A 17,092-nucleotide genomic window follows, 5' to 3' on the forward strand; every position below is an offset into this window, starting at 1 on the left:
TGTCTGTCTGCACCTTGGAATTTTTGCAACCAGTAAAAGGAAGGAGGAGGAGTGACGGGTGGATCTGACGAACATGAGCAGTAGAGTGGCACCCTGAGCAGCAACCTTACTGGATCTGGATCCATCTGGATTCTGGTGCAAAGCTGTTAACAAAGTTAGCTTCTTAATTCAAAGTTAACTTAACAGCTACAGCAACGTACACTAAGTATCTAATTTCATTGGTAGCCGCGTTATCATCTATTTGACTTTCAATGGGATTATAATTTACTAATTTAATAATTTTAATAATTTACATGCAGTATTGAATAAGACTTGAAACCAAAGATTGAGACCATAAACTCTCATAGATGTCAATGCATTCGGACTTCTTTTTGCAAGCAGGAGTCGCCCCCTGATGGCCAGTAGAGAGAATGCAAGTTTAAGACACTTCAGCTAACCAATTGGCAAAATGCAAGGGATGTAGTGTGTCGCCATCAGTCAGTGCCATAAGGCCAAGAAAGGATCTGTATGAAATGTAACCTGCTGGTCTTTGTTATTTATGTATTTGGTCATAAATCAAAGTATTGGATACATTTTTTTTAAGACCAACCAACTGTCATGAAAAAAACACTGGATATCCAGTTAACATAATGCAACTTAGTAGTGTAAACGAAAACTACATTTGTAATGCAGACTTTCTATTTAAAGCCAGAATTCCTGAGAATCCAGAGCTGGATGGGACTTGACACAGATCCTCCAGATCCAGAGAAGAGACTGCTGTTTTCCCAGGCTGAGAATTACTAACCATGACTATTAAATTGACCCTGTGTGTAAAATCATCCGAGTGCCTCTTTAACTTCAACTCAAGAAATACAAAGTTCCCAGAATGAGTAATGAGGCCCTTAGAAGTCAGCGATACACTTCCAACACATTTAAGGGGTGAGGAAATCCATAAGTCCTGAGAGTTTCCGTTGACTTTGTCTTGTCTTTCACACATCTCTGCACGGCGAACACGCACTCTGTTCTACCAGCAGATCTGGATCATCAAAGAGCTGCCGTGCTGTCCTTCCAAATCAGATCCAATCTCTCTCTGCAAACAGACCTGTCATAATAACATGACAGGATGCTGAGTGTACCCGTGACATTATCTATCTGGAAGGATTTGCACATGACACCTGAGCCGCAAGTGAGGTGCCTCAAAGACTGGAGGTCAGAGATAATGCTACGCACGTCCGTCCGCCCTGCTGTTGGCGATGTTTTGATCCGAGCGGCTGGATCGGGGCTTCCCTTTGAATGCTAATGAACAATGCGTTCAAAGAAACAGCTCTCCCTAAAGTCGCCTTACACTACTGGGCCGTATGCAACAGACAACGTCACACAAACAGCACTGAAGTCTGTGAATAAATGCTGGCTTTTTGCATAACAGTAATACTCATAGTTTAACAAGCGTCTGTGTGAGTAGATCATAGCTCAACCCAGCAGTGCAAACATGAGAAGTGCCAGTTGGATGACAACAGACTGGACAGGAATGAACAGGGATGAGGCCTCATTTTTATAGGTCCTATAGGAGATTGGCAGCATTTCTACACTGTATAAGTAAAAGTGAATATTTAAGAGGGTACCTAAGGAACCTAAACATATATTTGAAATGCTTCAATAAACCCCGCTATATATGAGGAGGTTGCTCGGATATCCAATTGGGTACTCAAATCATTCAAAATGACATGGAAGGTGCTTGAAGTAACCTGCCTATAGGATGGAAAGATGAGGTTCTTGGAAGAACCCTCAATAATCCATAAATTCCCGCAGGAACCTCTGACCCCCACAGTGGGTTCCAGCAAGCACTCACAATTTCTGGAGGAAGCTTTTTTTTAATTTGAGTAAGTCCTCAAGCACATCAAAAACTGTTTCTGTCACCAATATGCTGCATAACTGCATTGTCCTACTGATATAAATAATGGTTAGTGATCAGTATGTCGTAATTGAGGTATTAAATGTAAGTCAGACGACAGATTTCAGATTGTAACTCTGTTAGACAGTGAGTAGTGATGTCCAAATGAAGCTTCGTGAAGCATTTTCTTTATTTTCTGAGCCCAATAGATGGCGCTCTCTGTTCAACAAAGGGTTGAAGGCCGATATATTCCCATTGCTTTCAACCCTTTGTTGAACAGAGAGCCTCATTCTGACATGACACAGTATTATCAGCTGTAACAGCTGCATGAGCTCCACTATCTTTACTCAGCAAATTATTGTTTGCTCTTATGTTAATGCTGTGAATATCATATAGGGAACATTCAATCACACACACACACACCAATGCACGAGCTTACACATTGTCTTACCATTTTAACTGCTATTGTCACAGTGCCTATGATCCAATATTTGCATACGGTCTTTAATATGCGTCACTTCTTCCATATGCACATGTTCAGTGTTACACTGCTTTGTGCTATGTGACTATATCTAATGTGTACTATGGTAATATCTATTCTATTCTGCGACAGGTTCAGTACCTTATGAAGCCAGCCGACATGCTCTTCTGGCCCTCGGAGTCTCGTCTGTATGGCGTGTTTTTACAACGTGCAGGCTTCGTGCAGGGTCAGATGAACCCGACCTGTGGCTGCTACTATCTTTAGCTCTGCAGCATCGCTGACGAAGCTAGCGGACCGCTTCAGTGGGCCTTTGCTACATAATTCATCCGTGTTTGAGCAATATCTGCTTGAATGGATTTCGTACATACGCCGGCTCAAACCACCAGCCATGTCATCATTATCACAGCACTTAACGGTTGCAACCGGTCTCGCTACAAGGCCTCCTACTGGTGTGGTGGAGTGAAGCATGTTTGAATGGCGAATGGTCAGAGACACCTGATATCTGAAAAGGCTTTATAATGACATTGAACAATTATAATAGGTGATTTATGTCGATGTAATCTGTAAATACTAACATTTGTACCTGAGGATGGGGTCCCATTTACGTAGCCTGCTGCAATAGAATGTGCAAAGCAAGATAACAGTAATTTTTCATTTAAATTCCAATCCAAACCAAAATAACAAATTGATTATTAAAATGAACAATTTAGTACGCCATTACCAACTTGTCACATGCTTCACCAATATGCAGTGCATCACATGAGTATCAATCACACCAGTCCAAGCTTCAGTAGAATGGGAATCACACATGGAAATCAACATTACACTTTCTCTGTACAATTTTAGAATAATCTAAGACTAATAAGACTAATATTCTAAAATATTTTAATGTTACATATGCTTTTCGTGATCACTTTCCACCTTAACTGTACCATCCAATGGTTAATTAAACTGCCTTGCAATCCACCATTGAACTGTGTGAAGAGACACAATGCATTTTGAGAACAATAAGTTCCTGTCTCATGCTCAGACATTTCTACATGGCCAACTGATTTAGCAGATTAGCTGAACCCCATTTGGACTAATATCAATAGATGAACCGGTTTAAAGGACAATAAAGCTAAGGGAACACCCTGTCTGTTTCTGCCTTGCATGTCCTGGAGGCAGGGTGTCGGGCCTCACCTTATCTCAGATCGATCACAGAGTTGTAACATCGCATGAAAATGAAGCTTGGTTTGTACGATGGAGACGTTGAAGAGCTGCGAGACAGCGAGAGACCTACAGTGTGTCACAGCGCTGTTTCACACACTGACAGGGTGATGCATCTGAGAGATGAGGCGGGGTTATTTATAGCCTCATTTGCATGCAAGATATATGATGAAGCCGTGTACAATAATTGACTGTGTAAGTTGAGCCCTCCAGTTCCAAACACAAGATGGAATATTTTAGCTCTTGACAAGCACACAAGGGGAGAGATGCATTATGTATGCAAGGGTAATAACACATTTTAAATACCCAAATTCTTTGTTGTTGTAGAATCTTGTTTTTGGAATGAGGCTTACATAAAGCGCCTCGGCCCGAAGCTCATGTTTGTCTCCTGTCAGGTTGTAATGGACTCGCTTATGCATGCGGGATGGAAATGGTAAGCTAGCTGGATTACATCCAAAAGCAGAGTTCGAAAAACAGGCTTAATATGACTTCGTTTTTATCTCATATCATACAGCCGCGCAAAGCCGGCGTGCATTATCTTTCCCGCTTACACAAAGCGATATTCATACGCATGCAAAAGATCAACTGACTGTGGATGAGTTTTATACGACGGCGTATTAGGGCCACTGTAGGAAAAAAAAAAGAAACGGAGCCGAGAGATGGGCAATATTCTGAGAAAAAAGTCGCAAATTTACAACTTTATGAAGTAGCAAAAACCCCATGAATGTCGCATTTATTTTTCTAATTAAAAAAAACCAAGGTCCTTGATGGCTGGGATGGCTACCGGATGTTTGCTGTTGCAACAAGTGAAAGCTACTGCTAGCATTTACCCCATCAATAAACACCCAAGATGACAATTTGGCCTCATAAAATTTTCCAACAATAACCATCAACATCATCACCCTAAAGACCTTAACGGGGTTGTTGTCACACGTTGTGATGTATTAATTAGAAAATAAATGCAACATTCATGGGATTTTAGCTAGCGTAGATGCTGGTTGTTAGCATAGTAATAAAGTAGGAAATCTACGACTTTATAAAGTATTTTTTTCTCTGAATATTGCCCACCTCTCTCAGCTCTGTTTTTTTCTTTTTCTTACAGTGGCCCTAATACGCCATCGTAGTTTTATTCCTCAAAATGTGTGTGACATTTATTCAGCTACAATATTGCTGTTTTTTTTCTTGTTTAAACCACCACTCAAGAAGTTGTTGGAAACCTTCCAGTGCGTGTACGTAGGTGGTGCTGCAGTGGTGCGCCGGCTGCTGTGGCCGAGGGTCAGGCCGCGATGACAAAGGATGGCATTTTAAAAGGTTAGACCATACAGTGTGAATACATGGCAACCTCTCTGTCTTCTAATATCCACTCATGGCACACACTCACTTTACTTCGCCTTTTCTTCCGGCAAGTAACCGTGGGGTCAAACTGCACAAGGAAATATAATATGCAAAACTGATGAATGAATCTTCAAATATCACTTGACATTTGGCTAAAAACAAATTATGTTCGATTCGTTTGCACTGTTTGAACAGCCTTCACAAAACAAAGCCAATGCATCCCCCCCCCCAAGACTGAATGTCAAAGCCTTTTCTTTTTTATTAACACCAAAGGCCTCAAAAGCCATGTATTGTCCATTAATAATAAGAAGTCTGTATACAAGTTGAGTCCGTCAGTGTTTGTGGTGCTAACTTGTAGGTAAGTTGCCAACGCCTGTGGCCGGACCTCCACGTGCTTCAGTGTGACAGCCAGCAGACTCTACTTCCTGTCAGGTTTCATCACAGATGATGACCAAACGTGTTGATGCTGACATCTTAAAAACACTGACAATGTCTCATTCAACACAGGTTGAAAGTATCCATCATCTCTTTTTTTTTTTTTTTTGCTGTGTTACTAGTGGCTAATATCTTGTTTTTACTGACTTTGAAGTCTTCACATCACTGCTTTTGTGTTTCTTAAATCTGTAAAGAATAAGAAAATAAACAGAAATAGAGATGAATGAAAGAATATAAAAGTAATATCTGTAAATACAAAAATGTAATCGTCCATACTTACTGCCATGTATCTTTTTATTTCCACATAGCATTGTTTTCTGTATTTCTCTTTGTATTTCTATATTTATTTCGTTTTTACAGATGTATTCTTTATTATGGAACAGTGAGTGTGTTCAGTACACTTTGCTATCACTGTTGGGTGTGGCTTGTGCCCAACATTGATTACAATTCCTCAAACGCAACCAAAAGGTGTTGGGGATTCAATTATTAAGCAAATTACTAATTTAACTTAGATACTCCTTGCCCCGATGTTTCCCGTCTTGTGCTCATAGTCATTCTGTACGAAAGCAAAAGAAGAAGAAAAAAATGTGAAATTGAACTGTAAAATCTATTTGATGAATTTGATCTATTTATAAGTATTTGTGAGCTATAATTATTATTGAATACCTGACATTAAAAACACTGAATATGTGGTATTGAAATACTTCACATACAAAACAACGTTTGAATTAATGCATTTCTTAAATTAAAAATCTATTAAAATAAATCATGTGACTGACGTCACGTTACCTAGAACAGAGATCTGATCGATGCCGCTCGTTGAATTCATTTATACTTGTCTTTTGGGATCTGAACAAATTTGACAAATATATTTTTTATATATATATTTGGGGGGGGGGGGCTGAGATAGACTGGCGACCTGTCCAGGTGTACCCTGCCTTCGCCCAATGATAGCTGGGATCGGCTCCAGCCCCCCCGCGACCCTGAATACAGGATAAGCGGTAGACAATGGATGGATGGATGGATGGATATTTGGGGGGAATAATGGACAACTGGATTTTCTAAAAAAAAAAAAAAGAAACAATACTCATTCCATTTTTGCAAAATGATTTCATGGACAATTCACCCCTATGTGAAGTAAAATATGTAAATACTAGTAATTTTACTTTTGCTATTCTTTGCTTCCAAAGTTTTGCCTATTTTTTTAACTAATAATCACACTGGTTGAATGGAGCTGGTCAGTGTGTCTACTTAATGGATTACTTAACTAGACACAGGATGTTATGCACAATTTATTTCACAATTATCTTATGACGGTTTGGGTTTTTTTTTAATATGGTGGGCGCCAGCCAGGTTTCTCTCCTGGCATTTAAGATCAGTCAAAAAGTCCCCAAAACACACCATACAAGGATGAAACCTAAAATAGTACCACCCTTTTTAAATTAAATCTCATTGTGTTAACTGGAACAACAACAACGGGGAAAACAACACATGCAACAAAATCATCAACCATAAATTAAGGAGACCACAAAATAGGTTCTTCTTTTGAAAAAATAAAGTTTAGTTCAGTTTTCTTCAAGCAAAATCAGTTCATTCAAATTATAGTTCTTCAAAAATAAAGTTCAGTTCAGTTTCTTCAAGCAAAATCAGTTCATTCAAATTATAGTTCTTCAAAAATAAAGTTCAGTTCAGTTTCTTCAAGCAAAATCAGTTCATTCAAATTATAGTTCTTCAAAAATAAAGTTCAGTTCAGCTTCTTCAAAATAAGACCAGTTCATTCATTTCATAGTTTTTTCAAAATAAAGTTTCTCAAAAAAAATAGAGAAGAAAAGAAAAAAAAAACGTCAGTTAAATGAAATCAGGGGAAAAAGAAAAAACGTCGGTCTGTACTCACAGTCAGTCAGTCAGTCAGGTATTATTGTCGGGTTTGGATGGGTGAATGACGTCGTTCTCCAGCTGATTTTCTGGTTTATATCCTTGTGGGGGGTTGAGAGGATGATGAAGGGATGAAAGGTGACGGGAGGCAGTTGCGGAGTGGTGACGGAAGATGACCATAAAGGTCTCCCTGCATAAATAAATAATTTATTTTTGTATCCTGTGTGTTTGTCCTGAAACAGTGCCCATGGTTGGAAACTTTATTTTCAGCATGTAGATTGAGCACTGACCATGAAACAGAACAGCAGCAGGTAATCCTTCTCTCCTGACCCCTGACCTCACGAGCCAATCAGACTGCATCCAGTCCGGGAGAGGCAATGATGGATGCAGGCTGTTGGTTATAATGGCTCTACCTCTGCTTGTACTACCTAGTAATTATGCTATCTTTGCCGAGCTCCATGTGTGACACACAAGGATGTTTTTTTTCTATTTCTTTTCATTTTTTCGTGCCAACAAACACCAGACAGTATTCTTGGCTGCCAACTTGTTCTGCCACGGACATATTTCAGTAGAGCTCACAGTACGCCCACGCTACTGTCGAAAAGCTTTGCATGAACTTATGGAGAACGGACGCAGGCTTATTGTACCCATTCAAGTTGTATACACACATACACAAATCATATTTTATATATATATATATATGTATATATATATTATCTTCTAGAATGTTGCCACATTGTTTGAGACTGAATGTTGTCAGGCTTTTACTAGTTTGTCAAATGTTTGATGAAATGTTTGAAGATTCCCAAAACAAACCGGCCCGAGAACAACGTGCCGACGTGTTGCTCCGTCTGTTTCACATCTTCTTCAAAACAATCACTAAATATCCAATTTAATATTCACAATGCTGTCAGTCAGTGAAATATGACTGAATGGTTCTCGTTCCCATTTGCTGAAACACTGATAGGTTTGTTGATAACATTCTGTTTGCCGACTGCTGCAAAAAAGCAGCTGTTGATGACAACAACACGCTGCACCCCAGGGAGACATGAAGGGGCCGGCTCAGTACGGCGCTCCGCACGGTACTCTGCTGGGGCCAATGAAAGGTTGCTCCACATTTGCATGCTGTTGTCTGGCAGTGCAGTTAATGTCATCAGTTAATCAGATGGAGGAAGCACATCCGTCTATCGGAAGCAGCTTTCATCAATTAAACATGAAAAGCTTTGTCAGCAGTCACTCAAACATTCTATAAAAAGACCAGTGGGCTGGTGTTTTTTTCTGTTTGATTACTGGAAAAAGGAGGATGTACGTCCAGTTTATTTTCTCCACATTTAGGAGTTATTCTGTGCAGATCAATATTATTGTGTTTGAAGAATAACTAAGTGCCTTGTTTTATAATGCTATTAACTGGTATTATCTACTGTAGTACGAATTATTCTAAATTTGTATTCCACCATGACCCAATCACTGCAGTTAGATCAAGGCAAGTTGAGTGTCTTGAAAAGCGCCATATAAATCCAATCCATTATTATTATTAGATTAAGGCAACAAAACCATGGATGCAAGTAGATTAAGGCAATACTGGATGGAGTTAGATTAAGGCAACACAACTATGGATGCAGGTAGATTAAGGCAACACTGGATGCAGTTATATTAAGGCAACACAACTATGGATGCAGGTAGATTAAGGCAACACTGGATGGAGTTAGATTAAGGCAACACAACTATGGATGCAGGTAGATTAAGGCAACACTGGATGGAGTTAGATTAAGGCAACACAACTATGGATGCAGGTAGATTAAGGCAACACTGGATGGAGTTAGATTAAGGCAACACAACACTGGATGCAGTTATATTAAGGCAACACAACTATGGATGCAGGTAGATTAAGGCAACACAACTATGGATGCAGGTAGATTAAGGCAACACAACTATGGATGCAGGTAGATTAAGGCAACACTGGATGCAGTTAGATTAAGGCAACACTGGATGCAGTTAGATGAAGGCAACACTGGATGCAGTTAGATTAAGGCAACACAACTATGCAGTTAGATTAAGGCAACACAACTATGGTGACGACTGCAGTTAGAGTAGTCTGATCACCAACAGCTGCTGAAATGCATGCAATTCCTTCGTCAGTAGGCGGATATATAGTAAAATGTCATTCTCTCACATAATCCGAGGAAATCCTCGTATCACACATGTAGCCGTGTCTCATTTCACCTGAGATTCCCCACAGCGATACGGCTTGCAGGGTAATTAAGAGGGTGTCTTCTAAACGGTCACCCGTTGTGCTGTTCAGTGCTGACGCGGTAATCTTCAGCTGGTGGGAATTATTGTGCATCATTAAACCCATGGCAGGGATTTCTGATAATACTGTATCAATCTGTAATTCACTGGATGATAACATAATCTTTACATTCAGTGTAATTAACCTAACTGGGAGTGTGAGAGGGAAAATTAAGGGGGAACCAAATGAGTGTTATTGTCATTAGAGTAGTTAGCATAATATAGACTCCCATGAAGCTGTTTTGTTGAAAATGATCCCGAGACAGCTTGAAACATCAGAGCATGCCAACACTTTAGATTGATGGCACTGCTACTTGCTGCATCTGTAAAGACACTAATTCAAGTGAAATTTAAATGTTTGATGTTTTCCTGTAAACTAAAGTTATGGTTACATAGCTTCCTTAATTCACATGTTGGTGTGTGTATCAGCAAATCAGCATCACAAGGTAGATAAAATGAGAAATGCACGAGGGAATATTGGGTTTGGGGTTCCTCCCTGAAGAAAATAATTCTTTTTTTTTAACTTAAAATGATGCCATTGTACATTATTTAGACCATTATAATTAATGTCAATAAAAAAACTAAAATGAAAAGAGCAGATTTAAGTTAAATTTATTCACACATACAAAAGCTATGACAAATAGTTCAAACAATGATTTTACTAAAAGGAAATGAACGTTGAAATGCAAAGAGGAGGAGGAGGGGAGGCATGTGCAGCACTAATGAGGGTCAGGTGACACTGATCAGACACACACAACGACAGGAAGTAAGAATCAACATGATTGTAGGGAGTGAACTTTCAAAGTAAAACAAAAGACAGACTAAAAGAAAAGTCCCAGTGACAGAATACATTGACCTTCCCAATGAAATGTCAAAATCAACAATAAATTAAATGAATCACTCGACAAATAAATCTACTATTAAACTTGCCAAAAATATAATGCAAAAGAGGCATTAATTCATCAAATGTGACAAATGGATATTTCTGTATTCATTTGCTGTTCCTTTGCATTAATTCCCTGATTCATTAACTTCCCTATTTAATTGTCTCTTTAATTTACCTAGTATTGATTTAGTTTTAGTAATTTTACTAATTATGTATTTGTTTGTTTGCATTCATTATTTCATGATTTTGAAATATTTTTAAAAATATATTTATTTATTAATTTATCATTTTCCATTTTGCACTCCTATTTTTTCCCCAAAACATGCATGATTCTCATTATTTATGTATGCATGTCTACTTCCTTGTGCAAATAAGGGTTCTGTCATTCAAAGTGTTTAATGTTTAAACCTATTTGTTGCTCGACATTAGAGTGTGTAGATCTAAGGCACGTCTTCCCCTCGGCTCACTAACAACCGTCTCCATCTTAGTGCAGTCAGCTGCAGTGTGATTGATGGATGTCACAATGTTGGTTGGTAGCTGATGTAAGCACAATTTGTCTTCCTGGAAGAATTAAACATTGGATTTTGATATAAAACAATGAATAAATGTATTTTGGGGGCATTTATTGTTAAAGAGGTGCACTGTCAGATCAGTAATGCGATCTAAAACTGTTAAAAAGCCATTTTACATTCCAGCTCAACTTAAAATGTTGTTTCTTATAAAAGTGAGGAATTGAACACTGGTTGCTTGTTGGAATTAAATTCAGTCCCGAGGGCAGAGTAGTACTCTGAGAGTACTACTAGGTACACATTTATGTAACACATTCCAATGCAAGCCCCTTCACGGTGAAATTCGTCTAAACGGAGGGTGAGACAGGTGAGGGTCTGTGGACCACAGCTGGCTTGTTTTTCTCCACGACTTACAGAAAATGGCCCGACTGCCCTTCTATTCTGAATCAATACTTTTTAATCAAGGCAGGAATTCAGGCGGCTGCCGTTCATGACTGTATGCAGAGAAAACTTTGCTTTTGAAGGTCTGACACTTTCGTGATTTTTGAGAAGTAATTTCACAGTCGTTGACAGGATGATGGTTCGGGAGAGCTCCTTTGCTGTGGGATGAAATGCATTTATGAGTCAGTGAGTCAGTTTTCTATAACTAATAATAATTGAGTGGTTTACTTTCGATTATTTCTTCAGAGCAAGAAATTGGATAGAAACTGCAGAGATTATTTCTAAATCAAATAACTGCAAAGGGCATTCCTGAGTCCACCTCTCCAGGACAAGACGAAGCTTTCATATGAGCGGCTCGACCGCGACACACTGAGCCTGATGATGGAGGTGCCGGGATGTTTGTTGGCAACCTCCAACCTCGTCTGGCAAAATGAGTGTTGGATGATAATTGTTCAGAAGTTTGATGTGTAATTAGGCCTGCATAATTGTTTGAATTCCTCTTGTTCAATTAATTACGTACTGCTGCTCTCTTTTTTTTAATCTGGAGGCATGAAATGAATATGAATGTCGACGAGGTTTAAGCAAAACATCCACTTGACTGACCCACCACCCCTCTCTCTCTCGCTCCTGATACCACGCCCAATGCTCAAGGAATCTAATAATGACGCAGATGGGTTCACGTTGGAGTCAGGTGAAAGCCGGCTGTGTCGCCTCGTGCGTTGGCATGGAGACGCCGGTATCTGACGACCTTGCAGTCGCGATTCTATGTCGGCCGCGTCCTCTGAAGACCGCGGAGGCCGAACCGAGCCATCCCCGAAATGAGACGGTCTGGTCTCGGAGGATTTCCTATTTCCGTCACCAGCTGTTCCTGTCCCCCCTGTTCTATGCTGCTCCTGTCGCCTAGCAACCAGCTGTGGTTGACGAGGAAGATCATAGAAGAGGTAACTCAGGTGATTTGATTAAAATTGAGCCAGAGATCATGGATTTATATCATGATGGAGCTTTAGGAACCACCGGGACATCGGCCATTAGGAACTTCACCACCACGGGTGGATATTCCCATTTTAAACCATGTGTGTAATTATTGGCAACACGTCTATCACAGTGGATCTAAAAAGCAGGCATATCACTATACTATGACATCATAAGCCAACCACAGTAATCTGACTGGCAGCTTTTGAATACAGTTAGTAAGAAAGTCCAACTGGTGACCACATGAGTTCGTCTGAGCATCCCTCCTGCATCTGTATCAAAGGAAACGCATGCAGCACTCCATTTCTTCACAGTATTTCAACGCACATTGGAGCACCTTGTCTGAGTGATGCAAGCATGAGAAACAACACGCCTGACTTAGTTTCCTCCCACATATTAGGCTGGTGAAGTTGTTTCACAAATGGGGCGGCTCCAGGGGGGTGAACGGTAGTGATGTCCAAATGAAGCTTCGTGAAGCATTTTCTTTATTTTCTGAGCCCAATAGATGGCGCTCTCTGTTCAACAAAGGGTTGAAAGCAATGGAAATATATCGGCCTTCAACCGTTTGTTGAACAGAGAGCGCCATCTATTCAGAAAATAAAGAAAATGCTTCATGAAGCTTCATTTGGACATCACTAGCGAACGGCTGAAAACGCTGAGCGATTGTTGAAGGGTCTCGGGCTTCCCTTCATGACAGTTTTGGGACGAGTTCATGAACTGCTGCTGTAGGAGGATGAGCTGTTCAGGGATCCCACTATCCAGACGGTTTCTCTTCCACACAGTTTCATCAGCCGGTTTTTATATAATCACTTTGTTTGTGTAAAATGTTTTAAAGCGTATCACATATTCCCTCTTATTGTTTCTCACAGATTCTGTTGAAGAACGCCCACTCTCAAAATGCATCTGCAGAGAAAACAATGCTTCTCTGCTTTATTAAAAAAATATATATGGCACAGTTGTATTTTGTTTGTCTCTGCATGTTTGCCTGTTGATACAGTTGTATTCTGTGTTCAGCAGTGCACTGAGCAGGAGTCCACACTATTTATGTCCCAGCAGCTGGTTCATGTTCCAGCCACCGGGCTAGTCTGTTGGTACGGAGGGAATTAGCCAACAGCAGCCCTCTGTCTCTCTCTCTTTAAGTTAATATGCTCGACATGAACAGGACACTATTTTCTGTGTTTATCGAGACGACCCTTCCCCCGTCTCCACCTAATTTCGGGGAAAAAAATGTACGCTAGTCAATGGCGAGAGACAAATACTTTTTTATACCAATTAATGTACCATGAATTATAAATGTTTGTTTGACTTTGCAAGTCCAGAAAGTCACACTTTGTGGTCGGTTTGTCGTAGTGTCATTTAGTTTGGTGTGAAATCTCTCAGCGAACTTCATCCTTCGTGTCACAGCAGTTAGCTTGACTTGCTAGGGAGCTCTGTAACCACATCCGTATTCACATTAAAGCTATTGATGATAGTGATCCCACCACAAGGGGGTCTCTAGTAGAACACTAAATCAAGATGGGGTATTACTTCCTATCCCCCCCTACTTCCGGCACCTTTGCTCAGACCACACACTTCCTTGGTTGTGACACTATGGTGGAGACAAGATATGTCCAGAGATGGACAGAGGGCAGGTGTGTTGAAAAACCTCCTCTGTGGGAGTTCCTACAGACGTGGGGTCACCTGGACCACATGTTGCCTCACAAGGTGAAGTACTGTTATTAGTAAAATACTGTAAAAGGTCTAAATTGCCTGCAACCACCCTGCACTGCCCAGGAGACGTATTAGAAGCTAAATGCGATTTAAAACATTACTGATGTGGAACTTTTCTGAGCTCTGAAGGTTTATCAGTTTATATGACTGCACAGCACACAGCTCATTACTTTTATTAGTTAGTTCATTAGCTCAAGCTTCACCAATAACTGCTGCTCTGCGTCAACACGGCCAATAACGTTTCACGCTACTGTCGTCAAACTTGACACTTAATATCCACTTCTGAAGGGAAAAGCACCACAGCTAAATGTGACTCACTGAAGTCTACAGATGCCAAGTGTCTGCTAGATTAGAGGCTTAATACTTGATGTACTTTGTGACATTTGCTTTTTTCCTATATTTCCTATTTTCCATGCCGGTAAACTCACATTCTAACTGATTTCAGTCCACGAGCGAGAATCAGTGAATGAAACAAAGATATCCGAAAACTACTTGGGAAAATCAGCGAGCATGATGAGACCAAATCAAATCCTCCGTGAGTCCAATATCAAGTCTTTCCCTCCATATTTGATTGGAAACCCGGCCTCGGTGCCAATGAAACACAGAAAACAGACCGGACCCTGCTCGTCCTTCACCGTGCCCCGGGATTCTCAAAACAGGTATTATTATCCTCAGCTCATCATTTGGCAGAATATTCTACAAGATCTCAGCCAGACATCAGTCCTCGGGGGAATATCATGTCCCAGACCTGATCTCAGGCTATCATTGGCTCTGTGTGCTGCTCACATTCACCAGGAAGCAAAGCCGAAAGGAGGAACGTCTTCAGATATACCGAGTGTTGAGGGAAAGTAGGAAGAGACAAAAGAAGGGAGGAAGGGAGGGAGGCGGGAACCGATAAGATCTTATTGATACTGATTCCATTATAGATTCCTCTTTTGGATCTGATTCTTTATCGATTCCCTTGTCGATTCCTGAAAAAGTAGTTGGATACAAGCATGCAGCTCCACACTTTTTCTTTGACAACTTTTTTCACCTTCGTCCCAAAACCGTTCCAAAAATCATCTCAACCATCGCAAAGTCAATCTTATCAGTGACTTTGTTTTTCTCATCTATGGTGGTTACTTCCATAAAACTCTAAACTAAACTAAACTCAAATGGTAAGGCAATTCATTGATTGTATTTTTATTAAAATAATTTGATTAAACAAACATCTTGGGATTAGTTTAGTTAATTTTAATTTTAATTATGTATTATAAGCTGCTTAGAGTTAGGAAGACAAAAATTCCCCCTCTAATATCTATTTTATAAATATTCACACAACTGTATTTAAGTCTCAAAAAAACGTTTTATATATAAACAAGATTATATTTGAACATATCACATACCGTTAATATTTACCTTAAAAACACAATGTTCACTGAAAACAGCTTGAACACATTCAAATGTAATTCAATGCAACTTTGGCCTGTGCTTTCATGTTATCAGGGAAAGAATTGTCCCTTTAGGATTATTATAGCGATGTCCAAATGAAGCTTCGTGAAGCATTTTCTTTATTTTCTGAGCCCAATAGATGGCGCTCTCTGTTCAACAAAGGGTTAAAAGCAATGGAAATATATCGGCCTTCAACCCTTTGTTGAACAGAGAGCGCCATCTATTGGGCTCAGAAAATGAAAATGCTTCACGAAGCTTCATTGGACATCACTACCGGGGCCTGAGACCTACAGAAGCTGGCGATCGTTCCTGTGCAGGTCAAGTTAGAAAATTCAAACTACAGACTAAAAACATATGCCTTTCTCGACCCAGGTAGTACTGGAAGTGTCTGCACGGAAAGCTTGAGAAGAATGCTGCAAGTTAAAGCTACACCCAGTAGAATCCTGCTGCGAACATTGGGACAGGAAAAGGTGATTGACATCAATATGGTTAGTGGACTTGAAGTTTCGAGAATCGATGGAGATGATTTCATTAAATTACCACATGTGTACACCCAGGAAAAGATCCCGGTAACGAGGGAACAGATTCCGAATCAGGATGATATAAAAGAATGGAGCTACCTAAAAGAGGTTAAGTTGCCATATATCTCACTAGATTATTAGCAGCTTTCCCTTCGCCGTGGCTTCATTCCAAAACAAAATGGAACACGATACTGCCTGGAAATATGGCATTGTTTGGACTGGGTACCAAACTGAAATAAACCAGTACCAGGTAGTATCAGAGCTTCTCCAGTGATGCACACTGGCAGCTTTCCATTCACATGATGGGTATTGAATGAAGTACCTTGATACTATTGGATACAGGGTGTTGTAGCTCTGGCTTGGTAGTGAGTCACATGGCATGTGATGAACTGGTTCTCCGTTCCCATCACAGGAAGGAAGAAGAAAAGATGGAAGGCGGAGAGAGTTGAGGGGCTCAGAGAATGCAGGTACCAAATATATAATATATGGCATGAAATATAAATTCTGACGGAAGGAATGGATAACAATAAAGACTGAAGGAAGCAAACAATTATTTATAGATTCATCATGTTGGAAATTTCAATTTACTTTTTGCCTTAAAGCAACTTTGATAGCAGTAATCAGCAACGTAGCAACACAACACTGAACGCCTCCCACTGGAAACGCGATCCTGCTGGGCCGAAACCGCCGGACTGACGGGTTAAAAGCTTTTTCAAACTGATGTCTACATTCACATGAAACAGGCAGACATCCAGGCTATCCCTTTTTATTTGTTACATAGCAGTAAATAACCTGTAAATACAACACTTGGGGAGCTGCAGTTTAGTTGGCAGCAAGTGGGTCTCTCTTCTTGCAACGAACCCAGTTTATCAGTGAGCCACCGATCTGTGGGGAAGCAATTACCATTCAAATACTTCCCGGTGTGTGGACTTCCCAAGGAAAACAACCTCGGCCAGCCCAACATTAGCTCAGAGACGTTGATTCAAACGCTAAAAAGGCATAAAGTACAAAGGAAGAAACGCAGGACAGGAAACAGCATACGAGGGATTGAACAGTGGATTAAATGAGCGAGGAAGGAGGACGGAAGGAAAAGATAATCTGCTTGGATATTAAAGGATTCTTCATTTA

General features: G+C 40.2%; 1 protein-coding gene across 1 annotated transcript in view; it reads right to left on the reverse strand.

The window, feature by feature from the left end:
• The window catches only part of LOC311016326 (leucine-rich repeat and fibronectin type-III domain-containing protein 2), a 122,543-nt gene that overhangs the window by 63,704 nt on the left and 41,747 nt on the right, over positions 1 to 17,092 (reverse strand). The gene's annotated exons all lie outside the window — the stretch shown is intronic.

The sequence above is a fragment of the Eutrigla gurnardus genome (assembly GCF_963514095.1).
Source record: "Eutrigla gurnardus genome assembly, chromosome: 7".
Taxonomy (NCBI): Eukaryota; Metazoa; Chordata; class Actinopteri; order Perciformes; family Triglidae; genus Eutrigla; species Eutrigla gurnardus.